Raw genomic sequence first — 24,893 nt, 5'->3', positions numbered from 1 at the left:
TGTGTGTGTGTGTATACATTCACGCACGCATGCACGCACGCACCCACACACCCATGCATGCACACACACACGCACGCACACATACACACACACATTTAGAAATACATGAATTTACCTTAAAATATTCAGATTGAGATCACTAGTGAACTGTTAAAGTTATTCAGCAACTGCTGCCATATACAAAAAAGAGGGCAGAACAAGAAAATTCTATTCTGAATCTCTCCAATTCAACATAATATTTTCTCATAATATTCTGTGCTGTAAAAATCAGCATTCCTTGCTTACACAATTTCATCCAAATCTTGTTCTTGTGTCTCTTGCAAGCCTCATACTTGGCATAACACCGCATAATAAATAATGCCACCCTATAGTTGCTTATATTTTCCTAAATTTATTTCCTTTATTTAGAGAAAGGAAAACCATATATAGAACTACAGTACCTCAAACTGACCACTGTTTCTTCTTGTGAGATGGGATTGTCTCACTACTAGATGGATTTCCAGTAGAGTAACTGTGCCAACAGGTGCTCCTTAGTGGATCAATTCAACATGGAGGTGGTACGCCAGAGATTTAATGTCAAGATCACAGGAAATGAGGACTTTCCCTTTTCAAGATGACTGTTGCATGCCTGGTAAGAGTTTCTTTCCCCCCACTTACCCATGATCTGCTAATTTCACTGCTAAAAAACTGGTTCTTTGGCAATGCTGCTCCCTGGTTTCAAATGGCAGCAGTTAGGAGTGAACCAAGATGACTTTTGGATGATCGTGGACCCAGTGGGGAAGGGAGAGGGTTCTTGAAGATTCCAATTCCCTCAGGAAGCAATTGAAAAGTCCCTGGGCATATCCACCTTCCTGTCAAGCAGTTTCATTTTCTAAGCATGCCAGAATTTTATTTTTCACCTTTTGACTTTTGTTTTGCTTTAAAAGTTGATTAGTGATTGAACGCTGATTTATTTCAACCCCTTGCTGGACTCTAATTGCTTTTTTTCTTTTTTCCCTTTTGATATACATTTTATTTTTTAATTTTAATTTTTATTTATGTAGTTATTTATTTCATCAGACATGTATTAGATAACAGATATACCAGTAAATATAAACATAACTATGAATACATGAAATGGATATGAATAAAAGGGAACATTAGGACGGGAATGGTAGGCACACTGTTGTGCTTATGCATACCTCTTAAAGACCTCTTAATAATGGGGCAAGGTCTACAGTGGACAGTCTAAGATTAAAGTTTTTGGGGTATGGGGAAGAAAGCACAGAGTTAGGTAATGCATTCCAGCCATTGCCAATTACTACTATTGATAATAATTATTTAAAAAATAATTAATGACAATCTATTACTGACGTTGTATTTTTTGCAATCATGTTTGGAGCAGTTTACCATAAGTTTGTACAACTTGTCTGGATAACCTTTGCCTCTTCTATATGGAAAAGTATGGCAATGTTCTCCTACTGTCTGCCAGCTCTGCCTGCCTCTCCAGGGAGCGGTCCGGCTCAGCTGGACTTGGAGGGTCCGCCCGGAGAAAATCCATCTGGGTGGTATTCAGGAGGGGGTCTAGGCCAGTGGGGGTGGCTTGTTGGGAGGCTACCTGGCCTAGAGCTGCTAATGACTCTGGCGGTGACTGTCGTGCCAGCTATCTCTGCATGGCAGTTGATCTCTAAAAAAAGCAGGACATTTTTGAAATGCTGCGGGACGTGGGACAAATTATCAAAAAAGCCAAAAGCAAGAGATCTGGTCACCTTAATTTATTTATTTATAAAATGTATTGGCTGCCCATCTTATCATAGGGTAACTCTGGGCAGCTTACATTACATGTTAGTTAAAACAAAACTATTATAAATCAAACCTTAAAATCAAAGATATATGGGGAGGGTGGGGGCAGAGTGGGGGGGGAGGTGGAATCTATTATTACTCAGTCAACCATCTCCACTGCACTGATCCCTTATTGCGGCCCCAAGCCAACAGCCAAAGCCACATCTTTAGGCCCTAGGCCTGATAGGAGGCTTAGGACCAATCTCACACCAGGGATAACAAGATTTCACAGAAGGCAGGAGAAGCAGCAAAGGAGGCCCTCCTCCTAGACCCCATCAGCTGCAACAATCGGGCTGATGCAACCCCTGCTGGCACAAGTGATATGGGCCAATCCCAGCAGGGTGAGATGGTCCCCCAAGTAACCTAGATCCACGCCATGAAGGGATTGAACGTCTTGAATGGCATTCAGAAGCAGACTAGTAACCAGTGCACCAGTGTAATCATCACTTCCAAATTGCATAAAGTCACTTACCTGGCTTTTCTATCTAAGGCAGGATTAGAACTCAGTCTCCTGTTTTCTATCTTGGTATACTTTTGTCTATGGACATCTTTCCAATGCCTTCATAAGCTTTCTGGTTTATTGACCACTATTACTGATTTCAGTTGAGGTATCAGTGAAATTATATAGCAAACATGTAGATGGATGAAAACAGCAGAAGTCTTCTGGAGTACCAAACAGCTATTTGTTGCACTTTTGACATATTTATAAAATATAATATACAGTAAATGAGCATTGCACATAAAACACTATAGAAAGCAATTGTCCAAAGCACTTCATAAGGAGCAAAATTTTCCTTGCAGCACACTGAAATCTTCTTGGCAGCATTTGCCAACATCACAAGTCAAATTTACCTATGCTTGCAGCTTTATCCATTAAATAATCTTGTATTATGAGAAAAATGGAGATACAATGTGTTCTGGTAAATTCATCCAATTATTTCTACTAATCCATTTCCCTACACTTTGTGGCATTTTTTCCAGGTAGGTGTATTAAAAGCTCATTCACACATCAGGACAACAAAATATTCCCCTCAAACCCAATCTCCTATCACAAAAGTATCTAAGATACAAAATATAAGAGGAAGGAAATAATGATAAGAAGCCACACAGAAGTCTTTGTGATCTCATTCTTTGAGTTATTTTTGGAATATAACCACCATGATTGTTAGCTACAATCTGTTCTGATGCTCCTGATGTTTCCTATAGACCAGATTTTCCCAATCTTTTTTGAGCCGCGGCACATTATTCACACTTACAAAATCTTGGGGAACATTGAGTGCGGGGGGGGGGAGCGGGGGGGAGCGGGGGGTGGGTGTAAAATGTTTGGACAAAAAAACCCTCTCTTCCTCCCTTTCGCCCTATTTCTCCCCCCCTCTTTCTTTCCCTCTCGATCCATCCCTCTTTCTTTCTTCCTTCCTCTCTTTTTTGCTCTTTCTCTCGCCCTCCTTCCCTCCCTCTTTCTCGCTTTCTCTCTCTTGCATTCTTTCCCTCTCTCTGTCTCTCTTGCTATCTCTTTTATTCTTTCTTTCTCTCTCCCTTGCTTTCTCTCTCTCTTTCTCTTTCTCGCTTTCCTTCTCTCTTCCTCTTTCTCTCTTGCTTTCTCTCTCTCTCTCTCTTGCTTTCTCTCTTTCTTCCTCTCCCTATTTCTTGCTTTCTTTCTCCCTCTTGCTTTCTCTCTCAGACACACTCTTTCTCTTTCTGTCTCCCTTGCTTTCTCTCTCTCTTGCTTTCTCTCTTTCTCACTCTCTTGCTTTCCTTCTCTTTCTCTCTTGCTTTCTCTCTTTCTTTCTTTCTTTCTTTCTTTCTTCCTTGCTTTCTCTCTCTCTCTTGCTTTCCTTCTCTCTCTCTTTCTCTCTCGTGCACCACGCCGGCAACATAGAGAGAAAGAGAGAGCGGAGAGAGAGTGGAGGGCGGCTTGCCGGTCCGCGGCCCCCTGGATTAGCAGCCCCGCATGGCCCCAGCGCAAACTCCGCCGTTGCCTTCGCCTCCGCCTAAGAGGCAGCAGCCACATCCAACCCTTCGCCCTCCCAGGTGTCTATGGCGCTCAGCGCCCGGCCACACACCGCCTCCGCCTCCCGGTACCCCGCCCGACTTCTACCTGCAGGAACGGGTGGTGGGGCACCACGAAGGGCGGCACTTGGAGGCCACCACGGCACCGTTGTCATCACGGCGCAAAGCCACGCAGTCCCAGATCGCTCGCTTCTCCGGCCAGCAAGCCGACTGCCTTTTAAATGCGGCGCTTTCCCAGGCAGCCGGCTTGCTGGCCGGAGAAGTGAGCGATCTGGGACTGCGTGGCTTTGCGCCGTGATGACAACGGTGCCGTGGTGGCCTCCAAGTGCCGGCCTTCATGGCGCCCCACCACCCGTTCCTGCAGGTAGAAGTCGGGCGGGGTACCGGGAGGCAGAGGCGGTGCGTGGCCAGGCGCTGAGCGCCATAGACACCTGGGAGGGCGAAGGGTTGGATGTGGCTGCTGCCTCTTAGGCGGAGGCGAAGGCAACGGCAGAGTTTGCGCTGGCTTTTCAAATGCGGCGCTTTCCCGGGCAGCCGACTTTGCTGGCCGGAGAAGGGAGCAATTCAGGACTGCGTGGCTTTGCGCCACTTCAAAAAATTCTGCGGGGGTAGGGTCCTAATGACTGTGCGGGCGCACACCCACACAGTTTAGAAGCAACAGTGGCCGGCGCCCTCCCACCGAGCTCCAAAAGCTCACTTCCCGTCACCGCCAGGGAAGCTCCAGCCAGGCCGGGCTCGCGGCACACCTGACCATGTCCCGCAGCACACTAGTGTGCCGCGGCACACTGGTTGGGAAACACTGCTATAGACGTTCCTGTAGAGGACCCCTTGGAAAATTGCATCCTGGTTTTTTAGCTGAATCCTTATCCCCTAGAATAGAGAGGATGCCTTGATCAGATGCTCAGATACAAGTCTTAAAAGAGTTGTAGCTTCTGCAGCAGCAGGAGCTCAGGGCTATTCTTAGCATCTGGAACTCAGGGTGGAATGAAGCCAGCATTTTCAAGCACAAAGGCCTGCTTATGTGGGAAGGAGGAGATGAAAAACAGCTTGGAACTCAGGAACAAAGGGACAGAAAAACAGAAGACTCGGGAAAGAGAGAGAGGATTGAAAAGAACAAATTCTCTACAAGCAGACATCAAGAGCAGCCTTACTAGGGATCCCAACAAAAATCTCCCTGGTCCAGATGCTGCCTTTGAGTAATTTCTGGCTTGTTTCTGGAGATGGGGCTTGCCCAGAGGTCTGGAAAAAAAGAATAGCAATAGAGCCCTAAGTTGCCAGGAAACAGTGAAACAGAATTTGACTCTTGCCCCACCAGGACCCAGTTGCTGTTCATGTAAAAAGTTACTACTATATTAAGAATGACACCTCATAGACTTGCCAAATGATCAGTTTTAAGCCACTCCTAGTCTTTTTCTCCTTTCTTCTTCTCCTTTTGATGCTGTTTTTTTAAAAAAAGAAACTTCATTCACTCATTCTGCTTTAAAATGTTAACTTTATTTATTATTTTATTTATTTTGTCAAGTACGTATTGGTAGTATACATAGATATAACAGTTTATGTACATGAGATGGATACTAATAAGAGGGAAACATTAGGAGAGGGATGGAAGGCACACTGGTGCACTTATGCACGCCCCTTACTGACCTCTTAGGAATCAGGTCAAGGTCAACAGTGGATGGATGTAAGTCTCCAAGGATGGATGATGGATGCAAGTCTCCAAGGATGGATGGAAGATAAATATTGCTTGGGATAATTGCTGGAAGCGAACAGACACGTGCCCTGGACTCAGATTGAGTCAGAAAGAGGGGTATCCTAAAGTGAGGGGCAACTTTTATAGCTGGCAGACTCGGTCCTGATTGGCTGCGGACAAGGTCCATCCATCCTTGGAAACTAGCTCCTCCTACTATGGAGAACGCAGTTGCTTTTAATGTGATCACAAGGGCCATTTATATAGAGTATGAAGAATGTTGGTCCTAGTATGCTGCCTTGGGGTACACTGCTGTTAACCCGAACAGGATTAGATATGGCGCTCCCTATTATGACCACTTGTCATTCTTTGTTGTTGGATCCTTTTAGTGGTGGGATGGGTCTCAGGTTTTTGAGTTTGTTATTTACAAAATTGTAGGAGGCGCGGTTGGATTTGGTGCACAGAAGGTTTTCCCGTTTGTTGTGATAGTTAAAGCATTCTGTCTATATTTGGTGGCATATATTTTTGTAGCGGTTTTTGAAGTTGGCTACATACCGTGTTTCCCCGATAGTAAGGCAGTGTCTTACTATCTTTTTACCCCCAAAAGCCCCACTGTGTCTTACTTTGGGGGTATGTGTTATATTGTCCCGGGCACCGGCTCGTCTTCAGGCTTCGGCCCGGGCGAGGCCTCTTCTCCTCCGGGCGGGCGGCGTTAGGCGGCGTTGCGCGGCAGGCGCGGCTGCCTGTCGGGCCTGGCCTCCATCCCTCCTGCGCCGCGGCGGGGCCGGTCCGCGATGCGCGTCCTGGGGGCACCCGGCTGGCCGGCTCCGGAGGCTGCGGCTCCTCCCGCTGCTGCCCAACGCCGAGGATGCCCCGCGCCCAGCCCGGCTATGGCAGCAGGCAGGCAGGCAGCCCCAGGCGCGGCGGGGAGAGCAAAGGCGGCTTCGGCCTGGGCGAGGCCTCTTCTCCTCCGGGCGGGCAGCGTTAGGCGGTGTTGCGCGGCAGGCGCTGCTGCCCGGAGGAGAAGAGGCCTCGCCCGGGCCGAAGCCGCCTTTGCTCTCCCCGCCGCGCCTGGGGCTGCCTGCTCTCGCCGCCACGCCGGGCCGAAGCCGCCTTTGGTCTCCCCGCCGCGCCTGGGGCTGCCTGCCTGCCTGCCTGCTGCCGTAGCCGGGCTGGGCGGGGGCATCCTCGGCGTTGGGCAGCAGGCAGGCAGGCAGCCCCAGGCGCGGCGGGGAGAGCCAAGGCGGCTTCGGCCCGGGCGAGGCCTCTTCTCCTCCGGGCGGGCGGCGTTAGGCGGCGTTGCGCGGCAGGCGCGGCTGCCCGGAGGAGAAGAGGCCTCGCCCGGGCCGAAGCCGCCTTTGCTCTCCCCGCCGCGCCTGGGGCTGCCTGCCTGCCTGCTGCCCAACGCCGAGGATGCCCGGCTACGGCAGCAGGCAGGCAGGCAGCCCCAGGCGCGGCCGGGAGACCAAAGGCGGCTTCGGCCCGGGCGAGGCCTCTTCTCCTCCGGGCGGGCGGCGTTAGGCGGTGTTGCGTGGCATGCGCGGCTGCCCGTCGGGCCCGGCCTCCATCCCTCCTGTGCCGCGGCGGGGCCGGTCTGTGATGCGCGTCCTGGGGGCGCCCGGCTGGCCGGCTCCGGAGGCTGCGGCTCCTCCCGCTGCTGCCCAACACTGAGGATGCCCCGCGCCCAGCCCGGCTACGGCAGCAGGCAGGCAGGCAGCCCCAGGCGCAGCGGGGAGAGCAAAGGCGGCGGGAGTAGCGGACGCCTCCCTCGCTTTTAGTACCGTGTTTCCCCGAAAGTAAGACATATGTCTTACTTTCGGGGTATGGCTTATATTAGCCGACCCCCCTGAAACCCCCCATATGTCTTACAATCGGGGGGGGTCTTACTATCAGGGAAACACGGTAGCTTGTTTTGTTTTTGCATCAGAGGGACTTTTGGGGGGGATTGTAGCTTTCTTATTGATATGGGTAGTTTGTTTTTATTGATTATGGTGGTTATTAATGGTATGTGTAGTCTGATAGCTCTTTTGATTTCAAGCAAGAAGAAGTTTTAGAGGTTATAGAGCAGGGATGGGCAGCAGGCAGGATGGGGTGGAACACAGTTCCACCGGCAGAAATGAAGATGTCTGCGCAGCTCCAGCTGATTGTTGGCTGTCACTTCCTAGATTACTGGTCTTGGCTCGGCTCAGCTCGGCTCAGCTCGGCTCAGCTCGGCTCTCCTTTTTTCCCCTGCTGCTGCTGTGCGTCTGCACTTCTTGCCTTTTTCCTTTTTCATCTTTCCTCCTTCCTGGCCTCTCTCCTGCCCAGCTCCCCTCTAGCGTCATGCGGCCACCTCCTGAGCCTGAGGTGCAGGGAGAAGGTGTGGATGGAAGCAGCACTGGCAGCATTTATGCTTCTGGCAGCACCCATTCGCCTAGCTACCCAGCCTGAGGTGGGGAGGCGACCCCAGAAGGAGAACACGGGAAACGCAAAGCAAATTGTAACCCCAGCGAGCAACACTGGTAAGGTTGTAAGTCGAGGACATAACAGTTCACTTGAATGATGATAGTCGTTCAAGCCACTCCCACCTGATCACATGGCTGGCAAGCCACGCCTACCCAGTCACATGACCATTAAGCCACACCCACAAAATTAGCCACACCCACAGTGTGGCAGTAAAAATTTTGGCTGCCCATTACTGTCATAGAGGTGTTAGAGGTTATAGAGGTACAGTGGTACCTCATGATACGAACCCCTCGTCATACAAACTTTTCGAGATACGAACCCAGGGTTCGGAATTTTTTCGCCTCTTCTTACGAACTTTTTTCACCTTACAAACCTGCCGCCCCACCTCCAGACTTGAGTCCCTCCCATTTTTTCCCACCCTGTCCTGCACCTTTCTCCTCTCTTGATCTCCATGGGTCCCTCCCGTTTTTTCCCACCTTGTAGATTGAGGCTGAGGTCTATCATGCTCTGGTCACTGTTGGAAAATTGTGCTTTTGCTGTTGCAGAATATGAGGTTGAGGCAGTTGTTGAGTCTAGTATTCTTCGTTACTAGTTGGTCGAATCCTAGATTGGTAACAGCGTTGTATAAGGTTGTATGGATGGGTTCAGTTGTGCATTTGTTTAGGGTTCGGTTAATGTGAGGTAGATTGGGGTATCCAAGAAAGATAAGGGAGTAGGGGCAGGAGGCTGCCCACATTAGCAGTGAGGTTGTTTGTTTGTTTATTTATTTGTTTGTTTGTTTGTTGGATTTATATGCCACCCCTCTCCAAGGACTCAGGGCAGCTTATTTATTTATTTGACTTTTATGCTACCTCTCTCCTAGGGCTTGGGGCAGCTTACAACATTAAATTAGTGGACATAGTTGGACTTGAGTAAAGCATTTGACAGGATAAACCACAACCTACTTCTTGGTAAGGTACAAAAAATGTGGGTTAGACAGTATCACCACCAGATGGATTCATAACTGGATGACCAACTGCACTCAACGTGCAGTCCTCAATGGAACTGCAACTAGTGATGGTCTATCACCATGATGGTGAACCTATGGTATGTGTGCCCAAAGCGGCACATGGAGCCATATCACCTGGCATGCTCAGAATTGCCCATTCTCTTCCAGGTTTCTGGCATGCACTTGACAACCAGCTGGCTTTTGTGCATGTGGCAGTGCCGGAAACCAGAAGAGTTGGTCTCCCATTTTTTGTGAAAACATGCATGCCACCTAGCTCATCAGCACGTGTACATGTTTGGCAGCAACTGGAAGACTTGCTGGCCAGTGCCCATGCACATGTTGGAAATCAGAAATTCATTTTCCAGCATGCCCCCTGGGCAGCTCCTCTTCCTGGTTGCATGCCCAACAAGTGTGCCTGAAGCCCTCACATTACAATCAGAAAGAGTCTAATGAAGTAAGCTATAGCTCCTGAATGCTTAATGTCCTTCAATAAAACTGGCTGGACTGAAAACCAGACTCCTGATTTTGGCTACCATAGATTAACATAATTCTTTTGTTATGAATGTATGGGTTATTTGCTACTCCAATGTTCTTTCTTTTCCTTCAGGCACTACTACATAAATTTGCAACAGGAAGGTTTTGTTTCTTAGGACACCATCAACAGAAAAATGTTGCTTCTTTTTAGTTATTTCCATTTTCTTAATCTGTATATTGTCAATCTAAACAGGGGGGGGAAACGTCATGGGTCTTTCCCTTTAACACAGCTACCAAACTCCAGTTGGTTCTCCCTGTTTGTTTGTTTGTTTATTTGTTTGTTTGTTTGTTTGTTCGTTCAATGAAATCAGAGTTAGAAATTTATTTATTTAGTTTGATTTCTATGCTGCCCAATCCCAAAGGACTCATTACTTTCTAAAATGTATAGATGCTAAAGGGGAAAAAATCTTTTATACAAAATGTAAAAGGAAAACCATTAATACCTCATCTGTTTAACAATTATCCAGGTCCTCAGAGAGGGGCGGCATACAACCCTAATAAATAATAATAATAATAATTCTACCATTCTGAAATTGCTCCCTCATTATTCAAACTGCCTCTTGATCATGCTTCAGAATGAAAAAGGAGTCATTACATACAAGGAGGAATATGAATGCGCTATTTGTGAAATTTAATTGATCAATGTGTACAAATATTCTTGTAATGTTTACATTGACTCTATCAAGTACCACGTGAATTTCTGAGGCAGATGGGAAAGTTCCTGGAGAGATTTAACATTGTCCCATCTTGAAAGAAAGAAGAATTGGGGAAATCTTTGATTTCCATATCCTAAGCTGCTATTTTATAACCACAATTATATAGATTGCTGCCAAGATTTCAGAGCTGCAAAGATTTTAGCTTTACCACACATTTAACTTTTATTTTACAATTCAGGGTGAGGAAGATAACCCACACTCCCTCATCCTCCTATTTTCCCCACAACAACCACTCTATGAGGTGAGTTGGGCTAATATGAGAGTGACTGGCCAAAGGATATCCATCTGGCTTTCATGATAAGGCAGGACTTAAACTTATAGTTGCCCACTTCTGGCAGCTGGTGCTTCAATCAAACTGGCTCTCTAGTTTGCCGAAACTCTTCTATTTCAAGCACCATAGAGTGCAATCTGATTTCAAACATTTGATGAATATCTTTGATGTCCTTCATCAGCCTCCCTACCCTGTACTTCCAACAGAATAATCTAAAGACCACACCACCTCTCCAGTCGACATGCTTTCTGATAGCTGTTTTCACAAAGACCCAAACTGACCTTGCTAAAATTACTTCTTTGCACAGGGCCTTTGACCTCAGGCCAAAAGTGGTATGTGGCTATGGGGCCACACATTGCCCATCTCTGATTTGTTTATATTTATCTGCATATAGGAAAGTGTGCACAGGACACAGGCTCTATAAACCTGGATCTTTGTAAGTTCTGTCAGCTTCTTATTAAGTCATACTTAATATGTGAATGTGGTAGCAGCTTTACCAATATGTTTAATTCATATCAGTATCTAGAAAGAGAGTGTCGCCGATGGTTGATCCAAGATACACAAAGTCATGGATGACCTCCAATTCTTGTGCAAAGATTGTAATATGGGGAGGTGAATCCACGTGCTGACCCATAATTTATGTTTTTTTCAGGCTGATTGTTAATCCAAAATCTTGGCAGGCCTTGCTAAAACAGTGAATGAATCTTCGGCAGAATGAGAAGTAATGGCAGCATCATCAGCAAAGAGGAAATCCCGTAAGCATTTCAGCTGGACTCTCAATCTAGAGAGGCTAAAGAGTTTTCTGTCTGATCTGGTCTGGACATAGATTCCCTCTGTTACAGTTCCAAAAGCATGCTTCGGCATGACAGCAAAAAAGATCCTGAATAGAGTTGGCGCAAGGACGCAGCCCTGTTTCACTCCACTTCGAATGTCAAAGGACTGATGTTAAGCTATCAAAAATTACCGTGCCCTTCATTTCCTCATGAAAGGACCTGATGATGTTGAGGAGCTGGGGTGGACAGCCAATCTTGGGGAGGATTTTATAAAAGTCAGCCTTACTAACCAGGTCAAAAGCTTTTGTAAGATCTATAAACACTACAAAAAGTGGCTGTTCCCTGCATTTCTCCAGTAATTATTATAAGACTACAGTAACAGAATATTGCAAGTCTGAATACACCTGTCCTCTCCCTACTTTATATTGAGAAAACTAGGAAAGATAAAATCTGAGACATTTCCTCCAATTATATTCCTCCTTCGGACTCACAATTCTCTTACCTGGCCATTGTCCTAGTTGTAATTGTTCTTCCTGTTCTTTAAAGTTACTCTTAGAGCCCACTACATTCATCTGAAAGCTCATATGGGCTTTCATAATTTCATAATAGCCCATATGGGCTATTCATAATTTCTCACACTGGTACATGGTCAGACCTCAGGAAGCATCTTAGGCATTTCAAATATTAAGATTTCTGTGCTCTTTGAAATTCTCTTCTTGCTCCTTTCAAATACAAGAGGTGCAATATCAAGGAAATGTTCCCATGGGGAAAAAAACCATGTGCTTGAATTGTCTTTGATAGGAAATTGCACATTTTGAGGATAGAATATTTGTTGTTCGACCAGGGAAACCTGGATTCTTTATCCTGTTCAGCTGTGGACCCCTTTTGACACTAAGTAGCTCACTTCATCACACTGTTATGGAAACAGGATGGGAGAACTCTCCACTGGCAGCATTATAAGTCCTTGGGGAGAAGCTATGGTTATGATAGCTGACATTGTCAGTTGTAAAAATATGTATTTGCTCTGTCTGATGTTGGAGGACAAATAACTAAAGAAGCAATATCTAATTCCCAAGTTCTCTGATACCTATCATCACTTTGGAATGAGGAAGGGTAAGTGCATATAGACCACAGGAAGGCCAGCACTAGGCAGCTGTTGGATAAATAGCAACAACTGGGGCAGCCTAATGAGTGAAAAAAGTGTCACTGAAAAAGACCCAACCACATTTATATTCACTGTGACTGCTGGGATGGACTTTATCTTACAACTTGCCATGTTTGCTATTATCTGCACCAAATTATCTTATGCGTGTATCATCTTCATCCAGTTGAGGTTAAGCCTTGTATGTGAAAAAGCTGTGCCCAATATTGCATTTAAAAGATGCAAGTAATTCTGCATTTCCAGAGATTCCAGCAAATCATACTTTTTAGTAAGAATAAAGACTTGTTCATGCAGCTCACAAGGTAGGTTTAATTTTCATCCTCAACACAGGAAGAATGTAGGCTGCATAAATATCACTACCCCCACAATAATCCAGGGTGAGTGTTACTTGCTGTTGTGGGTATCAGAGAAAGGAAAGCAAGAAGGAGGAAAGGCAAGGGGATTCTTGCCAGGTGATGAGTTCCTCTCCCCTTTACTGTTTGCAAGGGCATTGCCACCAGACTCAACGGCAGCCACAGCTATGTGTCTAACTTAGAAGGATTCATGATGGACTCCCAGGGGTGATGATACCTGTTATTTTTCCTCTTCCTCACAGTTAGGCACAGAGCCTAAAGGCCAGATGGGAAGCAGTGGATCAACTGGAGCCAAATGGGTAACTTATCTTCCTCAAGTTCTTCCTCCATGTGGCATAAAAGTGTTTGCATAGGATTGGACCTGAGGTGGAGGCTCCAAGCACAATTCCTTAGCAAGTAGCAAGTACGATGCCCCAGAGGCAAGGCAAGGAGACTATGCACTCTTGGACTCCATGAAAAGTAGCTGAACTTAATTTGATTAGCAAATATTTTATTAGGCCAGGGATGCATAAGGCATAACTTCTTTCTTCATGTTAATTGTTTTGGTGAGCTAGGATTGATTTGGCTAATGCCTGAGACTGAAACTAGAACATTATTTTAGCAATAAATGTGGCTTCCTGTTACAAGGAACAATATAATATAGTGGAAGAATTGGGGGAGTCAACTGCAATCTGGCTTGCTTACTTTCTAGTCTGTTTTTAAAATGATATTCAAATCTTTATCTCCATGCTTTTGTGTGTGGGTTTTTGCAAAATATATCTTTTCATTTTGTATCATAGGTTTAGAGTTACATTTTCATAAATTTAGAATTGTAAGCCACCCACAATCATTGGCTAGCTATAAAAACTGAATAAATAAATGCATAAACAAACCAAGAAACAAACTTCTATATGACAAAAATGTTTGCGAACGTGCAATCCAAGGCTGGGTTCCAATTTACTTTGCTGCCAGTTCACTTCCTTCTGTGGTGCGCAGTGCAATACACACACACCAATATTTTTTTAAAAAACAGCAAAACCAAAATGGTAACGCATGCACAGTGCCGGAAACTTGGCTTCTGCCTATGTTCAAAAGAAAAAAGTAAAAAAATCAGGAAATTTTAAAAATATATTTTTTAAAAAAGATGGCAGCACCAGGAACCAGCACCGACTGATCTGGTTCGGTGATGTCATCATGACATCACTAAGGGGTTGCTACCAGTTCAGGCAAACCAGTCCAAAGTGGGAGGAACCCACTCCTGATGCAATCACCTTTCCAGCACAAAATATCCTTGAACATTTATAGCAAACTGCTATAATTGGTTTTGGGTTTGATTTCTGGATTTTGAAGATTCTGAAAGAGAATAAGCTTTACAAATTCTGTTAGGAGAGCATGGTGCTTGCCATTCAGCATTACTGTCCAGTGGAACAGTGGAAAAGTCAGTGTTCCTAACACTGATAGAAAGCAGAGATTGACAACAATCTAAAAGCACCTTGTTAGACCATAAGTTTTGGTCTTCACCTTTTGGATATTCTAGATCTAGAATTCCAATTATCTCAGAAATTATTAAAATTAATAAACAAAACTGGCCTTAACTAGTCTACATTAACTACTTATCAAACATGATTTGATGATGGATCTCCTTTTTCTCTAATATTGGTACTTCTTCAAACAAACTGAAAAAAAAGGATCTAAACTTCAAAAGGGTGTTTTAGAAGAGTTCCTGGTAAAAAAATAAAACAGTACCGGTATTTACTTCCGTCTTCCTCATCCTCTTCATTCACTTGGACTCTTCTAATAGTCAGATGAAAGCTGACAGCATTATGGGATTCAGAAATTTCCCCATCCCTCCTTGCTATTTTCCAGAACTTGAGTGACTGACTTTTTCCATGTTTCTATGCTCAACTTTGGAAGAAGAAGACATGCCATAGGGTCTACCTCAACTCCAGAGGTAAAGGGGAAGGGGGAAATTACTCTGCTACTACTTGCATGCAGTTTGTTTATTGGGGAATGGGTAAGATAAGATCTATTTGAAATATTTACATAAATTTTTATTTAAAAATATGTAATATGCAATGATAGGACAAAAACTTGGAACGTATCATTGGAATATTATACTTCTCAAGTGTTTCAGTGAATTGGTTTAAATCAGAGATGGGTTTTAACTTGCCTCGCGACCAGTTTGCTTCCTCCCGTGCTGCGTGGCTGCAAAAATATTGCGCCTCATATGGCTGCGCACACATTGTGTGTCATGTGGCCACACCATGCAGGTGCTTTGTGCACACGCACATGCACAGTGCCAAAAACTCAGATTTTGCATATGCACAGAAGCAAAACCAGCAAAACAAAATGCAAAAAGAAAAAAGAAAAGACCGGTACTGACAAAACTGGCTCCGTGACGTCACCACTGGTTCACTATCAGTTCTATAGAACTGGTGCAAACCAGGAGGAACCAACCTTAGATTTTAACTAGAGAAGTAGGACATTATACAAGATGGATATGCTAAAGGCATCAATTCCTCTATGTCCTTTAACTATTTAAACAGACCTATGTTTTTATTAGACCTATCAGTTCAGCTGTTATCGAAAAGAACATCAATAGCTTAAGCCTTTTTTACTTGAAATTGATCTGAAAGAGTGGCTTGAGTAAAGCATTTAAAAAGCAACACAAGTCATACACAAAGAGATAGATAGTTCATCTACCACATTTTTGCTATTCTGGCCTGCACAGCTCTGCACTTTAAAATCAATGCAGAAGTATTCACCTCTTTAAAGCAGCTTTATCCAGCTGCCATTCATACAAAAGGATTCAATTAGATTTTCTCTGCAAAGTCTGGGAGCACAGCAGTTAGGTGTGTTTCCCTTGAAAGTCTGCCCTTCTCAATCAGCCTTCTCCTGTCTTTTCAGATCATGGGATCAGGGTACCCCTTCTTTCATATACTGAGATTTCAATTATTTTGAAAATATTTCCTAAGGCTATCTGGTTCTTAGGGCTGGGAATGCTAGTCTCAAACTAAGTGCTGGAGATAGAAAAAAGCCACTTAATATTCTTAATGAAACAGGATTATTCTCAAGAGCTAAAGAGCTCTTGCTAAAACACACCCAGGTATAGTCTTCCAATGGAGCCCTTAGCATCAACAGAGAACATTGAATTGAAGCTTCCCTGCTCCTCTACTTATAGATAATTACATATGATATATATGAGCAAACGGGGGAGAGCTGAAACTCAGTTTTATCCTTCAACAAACACCAGGATAATATAGGTCAACTTTCATAGTTAGTCTCTGAGCAGAAACACACTAGTCTGGCCCAGCAGGACTGGAGAGGTATAGATCTTAGCTTGAGATGTACACATTGGCAGGGAAACAGAAAATACCACAGGACCCCGAAGCATAGAGAAATTGTCCATCTCACCTCTGCCTAATTGTTAACCTTTTGCTTTCAAAACAGAAAAAGCCCTACTAATACAGAGGTGTACCCAGTAATGGGCAGTCAAAAATTTTACTGCCACACTGTGGCTGTGGCTTATTTTGTGGATGTTGTTTGCTGGCCATTTTGACTAGGTGGGAGTGGCTTGAATGATCATCATCGTTCAAGTGAGCTGTTAAGTCCTCGACTTACAACCTCACCAGTGTTGCTCGCTGGGGTGACAATTTGCTTCGCATTTCCCATGCTCTATTTCCTGGGTCACCCCACCCATCACGCTGGGTGGCTAGGTGAACAGGTGCTAATCAGCTGTTGAGAAAAGAGGGGGGAGGAAAAGGGCCCCCTGCAAATCCTGCTGGTGCTGGTCTCCCTGCTGCTTTCCAAGGAGGAGGAGGAGGAGGACGGGAGGGGGGAATTTAAAAATATTGGAAAGCTGAGGGAGAGTCACAAGGTTATTATTGCCGCACAATGCCTTTACATCTTAGCTGCGGGTGGAGGGCTTCACAAGGGGAAAAAGACCGCAGCCCAGACTGCTTTGGTGCGGCGCGGCTCTCCTTTTTTTGCCTGCTGCTGCTGCATCCTCCTTGCTTTTTTCCTCTTTTCTCCTTCCTGGCCTTGGGAAGTGGCCACGTGAGGCTGGAGGGAGTCAGGCAGGAGAAAGGGAAGCTCGACTGAGGCCAAGAAGGAGGAAAGAGGAAAAAAGCAAGGAATGCGCGACAGAAGGGGGGGGGAAGGAGAGCCAAGCCGAAACCGGTAATCCAGGAAGCTAATGCTGCTGGTTAGCTGGAGCTGCACATGTAGCTTGATTTCCGCCAGTGGAACTGTGTTCCACCCCATCCTGTTGCCCACCCCTGGGTGTACCTCTGTATCTGCATATATAGTTCTTTTTGTCTTCTAATCATCTCCATGCTGTGTCTGAGCCCAAATTCTGAGAAAGTGAGGATCTCTCTCTCTCTCTCTCTCTCCCTCTCTCATTTTACAAATTAATTTGCCTTAGCTAATTTACTGAACAATGCTAATTAATACATGCAGGTTTTTTATTTTTAAAAGTAACAAAATGCTAATATATTAATAATGCTTCTTTGCTATTAGAAAATAACTTGCAGCCTAGGCTTGCTGGAGTTCCATAAATCTGGATCTCACAGATCTGTTATGTTCAGGAAAATGAATAGAAGTGGAGAAGGGAAAAATGAGCATGAAAGATCAGATATATAGAAGTTCAGTATATTCTATCAGTACTAATCTGTTAAGGTAGATGGCAGAATTTTTTAAATAAATAAAACACTGTATAAATGTTGTATTGCAGTTCTGTGGGATATCAGAAGCAGAAAAAACTTAAAAGAGCTTTACAGTTCAACTCTCTGCTCTCTTCCAGAAAGTCAGTCTTTCTTTATAGGCTTCAGGCCAGTGCTGGATGCCAATGATTTTCCAGCTTGAAGTTAAGATGGTTAGATGTTCAGAACATTATGCCAAGGAAAAAGAGGGCGGCTTCTTGCTAGACTGCTGTTGATACATGCAATAAAAACTCTCAAAAAGAGTGCATAGGCTCGATTCCTAAAAGCCAAACTAAGTACAATGTAATTTTAAAAAACCAAAACAAAATAGCAAACCCAAGGCTTTGCTCTAGATTAGATTACTCTTCTAATTTCTATTCACATTGGGTACCCTGCCACTTATGCTTTTAAAAAATCATAAACACAATTGTTACCGTAATTACATTTAGTTTTGGTGCTCATAGCCCCCTTCCAAAAAGTCAGTTACAAAACAGGCTGCTCATGATTTCTAAGGACTGGTGACTCTGTCACTTGCCTATGAAAGAGGCCATTCGGGAAGACAGACAATCTGCACTATATAGCTGGGCGTGAAAGGAACAACTTACTGAAGACCCACATCATCTGAAATTCAAACATTAATTGATCAGCCACAATTAAATGATTAAAGCTCAGATAATGGAAAGAATGTGTAAAAGAATTCCCATTTTTTACCACAAGCACTGCACCAATGTATTGCAAGACTAGGAAGAAGTAATTACGTAATGGTGATTGACACTGAAGGTGTTGTAGAAAACATGGCACTTTTCATTAAGGTTCTTTCTCTATGCTTCACGTTACTAAAATGGATGTGTGAGATTAAGTGCTAATTTAAATTTAGCAAAGGTTAAATTATGTTGGCCATACCCCAACTTCTTCCCACAGAGGGGAAAAGGCAAAAGGAGGGAGGGTATTGGATTTTAATAAGTGACTCTATCTGGCTTGAAAGAGTGAATTGTTTGATCTTGCTGAACTCTCAGAGCCTATTTATACAATGAGGCCCTTCAGCCAACAACTTTGGAACTGCAGGATGTCCTGCAGGCAATGGTTTGTTCATAGGGAGGTTTGGGGAGAGAGCTCTGCAAATGAAGATTGTGCATTACCTGAAGAATTGAGGTTTTTCCTTTGTGGTTTTATGAGAAAGAGGTGTGACATCCTGGAGAATAGCAGCAAAATTTGGAAAGTTGGGGCTTAGACTAAGGAAGCATGTCAGGAGAGAATTGAATACTGAACAGAAATGGAACAAAAGTGCATTGCACAAGATTATTTGAAGGGTCAATCGCTGTTGCCTGAAGTAATTTGTGGTGTTATGATCTCTAATACCCCATGAGAGGCAGAGTGTGAGCAATTCCCTGTATCTTGTTTGCATCCTTCCCAAACACAGCCTTGAGTCTGCTGTCTTTTCTTCCCTTCTGTTGGGGAGATAGTCACTGTCCTCTAAGCAGTAGATTGAAAGCTTTCTACTTCTCCTCCCCCAGCACTAAGGTACTTTTTGGCCACCTTTCAAATGGGACAAGACCTGTGTTATTACCAGATGTCAATTCTGAGATCCCACCATCTCCTTCCTAGGAAACTTATTGGGGAAGAGGAGCTTCCTGCCCTGTGAATTTGTTATTATCATCTTGTCAAATACTCTGCAAATACATAAACTGAAAATTGCTTGAGAACCGAAGAACCTTTTTTTCTTTCTGTATTATACTCTTTGGGGGAAGATTGAATATCTATAACTGAAATTCCTTCTACCATAAATATACTGGGGTCCAGTTACAATCTTATAGCCACATGAAGCCACATAATTTTTTGTCAGTCACCTGATAAATGTAATATATTATAACATCAGATCGGCAGTGGGTTGCTGCCAGTTAGACTGATTCTTAGAACCGGTAGTTCCGCCAGCGGAAGGCTCCGCCCACCCATCTGGGATATTTCTGGCTCGTGAACCAATAGCAAAATCAGATGCTGTGGGTTTAAGAGGAAAGTGAAAGTTGGGCACAGCCAGTTTTCTTTTCAAAGATTTCAAGAACATGAAATCCTGAAGAAGAAAAGTAACCTTGTTCTACAAACACAATTTACAAGGAGAGGAGAAAGATTTAGCCTCTGTGTGGCAATTATCGCTGAATTGATTTTTTAAAAATTTATTCTGTGGGGTGTACTTAGGGAAAACCACAGTGTTACAAAATCTCACACCCATTACCAAGGACCCCTCAATATGGAGCAATTGCCTAATCTGGCATCAGCATGGCTCTGCTTTATTCCTACAACATTGTCCTCCATGGGCAAGCAACCCAACATTCTTCCAGCTCTGACACAGTACACTTGCATAGCAACTCTTCAATTTAGCAATTGGTGATGGTGGAGCCTTGTGGGTGTGGGATGGGGCCATTTTTCCATTCATAACAACTCCTGCCTTCCCTTGCATTGTAATTTGAATTTGGAGTTCCCTGGTGGATTTCACAGGGAACTTTTATCAGCAACAGAATCTTAATTCTTCTGGATAATTTCACAATCCTTGCAAAACAAAACAAAACTGTGCAGCATGCAGAATCAGACTTTCTTTCTGCCTTTAGGCAAGTGATTATTCCCAGTAACACTGCATGAAAACCATGCTGTGCTTACAATTGTTGGGAAAGCACCTGCCTGAAAAACTACCTGTCCTGCCACCTGCAGAGTTTCCAGTGGGAAATTATATATAGGAAGATTGCAATCCTGTTAGGCAATTTTCCTTTTATACATATGACTCAGTTTTCCTAAAAATGACCAAGTGCACGTAACACACATTGAAAGCACAGGGAGCAGGGGAATACGAGCACTGTACTCTTCCCTCTTCCCTTTGGTTCATGGAATTTTTGTAACTCCTTACTCAGTTAGAAAGACACTGAATGATTTTTCTTTTTGGTCTGTTGAATAAAGCACTGGTTGATCTCTAGTGATTTTTAACTGCACTCCCGAGTGGCATGGTCTATAGAGCAGAGAGTCAAGTTGGTGGTCATGGCAATGCAACCAAAATCTCATCTTTTTCTTATGCATATTGACACAACTTATGAAAAAAGGGGTGCAACTTCATTCATATGATTTCAACTACTATATCTAGGTTTTTTAAAAAACTCTCCCTACAGATAAATCTCAGTATGAACACAGATATCACTTCAAAATACCAAGCATCACATCAGGGAGTGAGACAACACTCCATTCCATCTTGTGCTTAGACATCTGGCAGGCCCTTCCCCTTTTGAGTGGTCTCTACAAAATAAACAACTAGCCTTATTCAGATGACAATTTTTTTCATGAAATTAATATAAACCCAGGAATGGAAGATCTCAGTGGGATTACAGGAAATTCTCTTGCATAAAAACAGATTCTAAACTCCCTGCTCCAGAACATTTATGACAAATAGAGATAAGAATTTGGTTTGCTCTCCAAGCATGTTTCAATTTAGTTTCTGAATGTTTCATTACCAGACTAGGTAATATCATCAGTATGATTTTCTTGTCCTATTTTCCTTGGCTTATAAATATCTTGTGTGTTAGTCTGGTCAGTTGGTGGTGTGATTAAACTGCTAATATTTTTTTTACTTCATGGCAGAATTGGAAATAATTTGCAACACAACTTTATCTGCTGTGAGTATAAATCCTAGTAAGTTTCAGATGATTAGGTCCAAAGATTTTATGTTGTTATTGAACTAAAACCAAATATTAATGTTCTGGTTAATGAAAAAATATTGCTAGAGAAATTTACACTAAAGGGTGTAAAATAGCTCTATTACACAGTATGGGAGTTGTTTATATTAAAAAACACCACATTTAAAGGCAAACTTGGATGTTTTTCATGATTAAAATCTGAAAGGATTGCAGAATTGTAGCCATCTGCTAATCCAGGGATAGGTAAAGTTGACTCTTCTATGATATGTAGACTTCAACTCCCAGATTTCCTGAGCTAGCATAATTGGCTCAGGAATTCTGGGAGTTGAAATCCACAAGTCATAGAAGAGCCAACTACCCTTGTGGGGGGTCTCACACACTTAGCTAAGCTTTAGAGTTCTGGCTCAAGACATCACTGTTCTAGAAAAAGAAGTCATTCTTGGCCAACTTTGCCAGGTTCCAGGACAAAAGGAATATCATGGTTGTCACATACTGGATAGGACATATGACTGTCCGGCTTGCCTTCAAGACAGCCATCCAAAGTTAACTGAGAACCAAAAACCACAGTCTTTCCAAGTGACTTCTACTGTCCAGCTGGCTTGGGGGGTGGGGAGGCAGCAGGCATCCTGTCTTTCACTGCCCTGAGCAAGGTTAACTGGAACCTGGCCTGTTGCTCCACTCCCTCGTTATTTTGCACTGAGCTTCCATCTCCAGAATTCATAATGTACTTCCTGCCCCACCACTTGGAAATCCAATATTTCTCTCTACTTTGGGACGTCCCAATGCAGTAAGTTATCAACATCAGCCTGGTAGGCAGAGGATCGAAAGGGGGGAGGGGTGGAGAGAAAGAGAAAAGGAGAGGAGAGAGCGGGGAAAACAAATTTAAACACCAGTATTCCCGTTCACAGCGAGAGAGCGCCTCACTCTAATGGCAAACAGCTGTAGATGACCACACTACGTCGCCGCCCCGCCTTTCTCCAGCCTAAAAACAGGCACTGAGAGGCGAATCAAAGGAGGCGGGGGGGGGGATGTACAGATGGTGTTTGTCCTCTTCGGCTCTTTTTCCATCTCAGGGGATGGCAGCGGAGAAGAACAGCAACGGGCTTATATTAAATTTAAACCATAACACAGCGAAGGAGTTTGGACAGGATTTAGGCAAGCGGACAGGTTTTCTCTGGAGTTTGAAGGGACTCGCTAGTTCGGTTTCTCAAAAGCCGCTTGAGGCCATCGAGGCCGACCTAAGGCGAGAGCGGGGACGACGAATCAAGGAAAAGGCGCCCGGGATCAAAGGAGCAGGGGCACAAGCGAGCCAGGGGAACCAACGGGATGAGTCCCGGCTTACCTTTCAAGAGCCGCTTTGGGACCCTCAGTCCGCGGAGTCATTTCTCAGATTCGAGCGGGAAGGGAAGAAAGGCAAAGGCAGCGGAGGTGCGGAATTTGGAGAAGCCTCGGAAGAAGCGGCGTTAAGCTAGAAGAGGGGAGGGAGCTTGCGGGCAAGAAGCAAAAGCAGAGGAGCATCTTCGCGCCGAGCAGTTAGGCGATCGGACAGGACCGGTCAATAGGGCCGGCGTACCTTAACGGCCTCTCCCGCCTGCGGTGCGCCGCTCCTAACTCCAGCCGACCTCCTTGCCAACGAAGCGGACTTGCCCAGCAGGGACCCCGCGGCTGTTTGAGACTCCACCCCCGCCCAATGAGGCCGCGCCTCCTCTGTTGCATGGCCCAAGCGACCGGGTGGGGGGAAAGTAGCGGGTCTGCCTGACTCCACCCTCAGCGGGCTGCGGCTGTCCGGGAAAGTTCCAGTTCCTAACCCGCGCCAGGAGAACCGTCTTCTGACCTTTGCGTTTTACGCGAAGGAGTCCTAGAGGATTAAATTGTCTCGATCGGTTGCATTTCTTGTCAGTGGAAATGTTGTAAATCTAAAAGGGGCTCGAGAAACCGTTCTTCGTTTTTAATAAGGAAAATACTATCTAACCTAGTAGCTTTTCAGTCCTTCTGGTAGGTAAGCAGAGACAGCTCTATTTCAGATTATTGTCGTCCCCCCCCCCTCCCCGATAAAAACAGAACTCGAAGGCCTTGTTTGTGCTGTTTGTGCCTTCGGGTCCACCGCGGTATTCAAGTAACACTTCAGATTAAAATATCCTAAACTGTCCGGCATCCTCTTGAACAGTTTCACCGAAGCCTTCTTTAGTAACCTTCTAAGCACCATCCTTTCAGGTGTTAACCCCTTCTAACAAATCTTCCCTGTGTTATTCCAGAGATGAAGTATGAGCTCCATGTATCCAGTTTCTTCTGTGTTAGCTATCCCATTCAATTTTGTGTTCTCTGCTGATAAGTATTTCCTCGATCTTTTCATCCTGATCACTGATTACAATCTTGAAATGTAGAAGGCTCAGAACTAGGAGTGAGCTGCTGCCTGGACGTGGGGGGAGGGGGCGACGCAGTGGGGTAGTGAAAATGAAGCTCCACCCTAAAGCACCCAATTTGCACTGAAAGAAAATGCAGGGCATCCTGCATAAGCCACGCCCACAGTGTGGTAGTAAAATTTTTGGTAGCCCTTTACTGCTCATAATCGAATCTTATGGTATACAGTGGTCCCTCGACTTGCGCGTTCTCGATTAGCGCGAAACGCTGCAACGCGGTTTTTCAAAAAATATTATTTAAAAAATAAAATATTAAAATATTATTTAAAAAAAAATTATTTTTTTTTAAAAATTTTTTTTAAAAAAAAAAATTTTTTTTTATTCTGTTCCCTGAATGGAGACCGCCGGTCGCTCAATCGGGCCGGCAGGGAACAGAATGGAGCCTTCCGCGGCGGGGCTGGTAAGGGGGGGAGCCGAGGGGGGAGCCGAGCCCAGCCCCGTGGCATTCGCTTTCCTCCCTGCCCCGGAAGCTCTCCGAGGTTGCGAAGGAGCCCACAATCAGTCTCGGCTGCGGGTGGGAGGAAGGCGAATCCCCCGTGGGCTCCGTTACATTTTCCGCTGCCAGCCAGGCCATGCTGGCGGCAGCGGAACAATCGCTGGGTGGAAGGCGTGCTCGGCTCCAGCCGCTTTCGGCCGAGCCTCCCCGGCCAAGCAGCCAGGGAAGTCGAGCCAGGCGTGGCGGCGGCCTGCGCCGATGTTCCCCGCTGCGACGGAAGGCAGTCGCTTGGCTAGGGAGGCTCGGCCGAAAGCGGCTGGAGCGGCAGAGCCGAGCACGCCTTCCACCCAGGGAGTCCTGCCCTTTCATTCCCGCCGACCACAGGGGCGAGGGGTGGGGATGAAGGGGCAGGACTTCCCGGGCGGAAGGCGTGCTCGGCTCTGCCGCTCCAGCCGCTTTCGGCCGAGCCTCCCTAGCCAAGCGACTGCCTTCCGTCGCAGCGGGGAACATCGGCGCAGGCCGCCGCCACGCCTGGCTCGACTTCCCTGGCTGCTCGGCCGAAAGGGGCTTGAGCGGCAGAGCCGAGCATGCCTTCCGCCCGGGAAGTCCTGCCCCTTCATCCCCACCCCTCGCCCCTGTGGCCGGCTCATCCAGGGGGGCGTGTGTGGACTGGCAAGCGGCAAGCGGGAAGACCAAGGGACATTCAGTTCCTTCAGCCGCCCAACACCTGATCCGCTCCGCAGCGCGGCAGCAGCGAGGAGCCGAAGATGGGGTTTCCCCTTTGCCTTTACCCCATCTTCGGCTCCTCGCTGCTTCCGCGCTGCGGAGCAGATCAGCTGTTGGGCGGCTGAAGGAACCTCCCCTTGGTCTTCCCCGCCGCCCACACGCAAACTCCACCATCTGCGCATGTGCGGCCATGAAAAA

At 45.4% G+C, this 24,893-nt stretch overlaps 1 protein-coding gene across 8 annotated transcripts in view; it reads right to left on the bottom strand.

Moving 5' to 3' along the window:
- KANK2 (KN motif and ankyrin repeat domains 2) overlaps nt 1–22,829 on the bottom strand; it is an 82,637-nt gene extending 59,808 nt beyond the window's left edge. For 4 of the 8 annotated variants that reach the window (XM_070741731.1, XM_070741735.1, XM_070741734.1 and 1 more), the window contains exon 1: nt 22,456–22,811. The gene's annotated coding sequence lies outside the window, so the exon portion shown is untranslated. Of the gene's footprint in view, nt 1–22,455 lie in introns of all 8 variants that reach the window. The other 4 variants (XM_070741730.1, XM_070741737.1, XM_070741732.1 and 1 more) reach the window with 4 other exon arrangements.
- Between the last annotated feature and the right edge of the window lie 2,064 nt (nt 22,830–24,893).

This window comes from Erythrolamprus reginae, chromosome 2, assembly GCF_031021105.1.
Source record: "Erythrolamprus reginae isolate rEryReg1 chromosome 2, rEryReg1.hap1, whole genome shotgun sequence".
In the NCBI taxonomy this organism is placed as follows: Eukaryota; Metazoa; Chordata; class Lepidosauria; order Squamata; family Dipsadidae; genus Erythrolamprus; species Erythrolamprus reginae.
The sequence above is the reverse complement of the archived record's forward strand: the minus strand, read 5'-3'. Positions and strand labels throughout refer to the sequence as shown.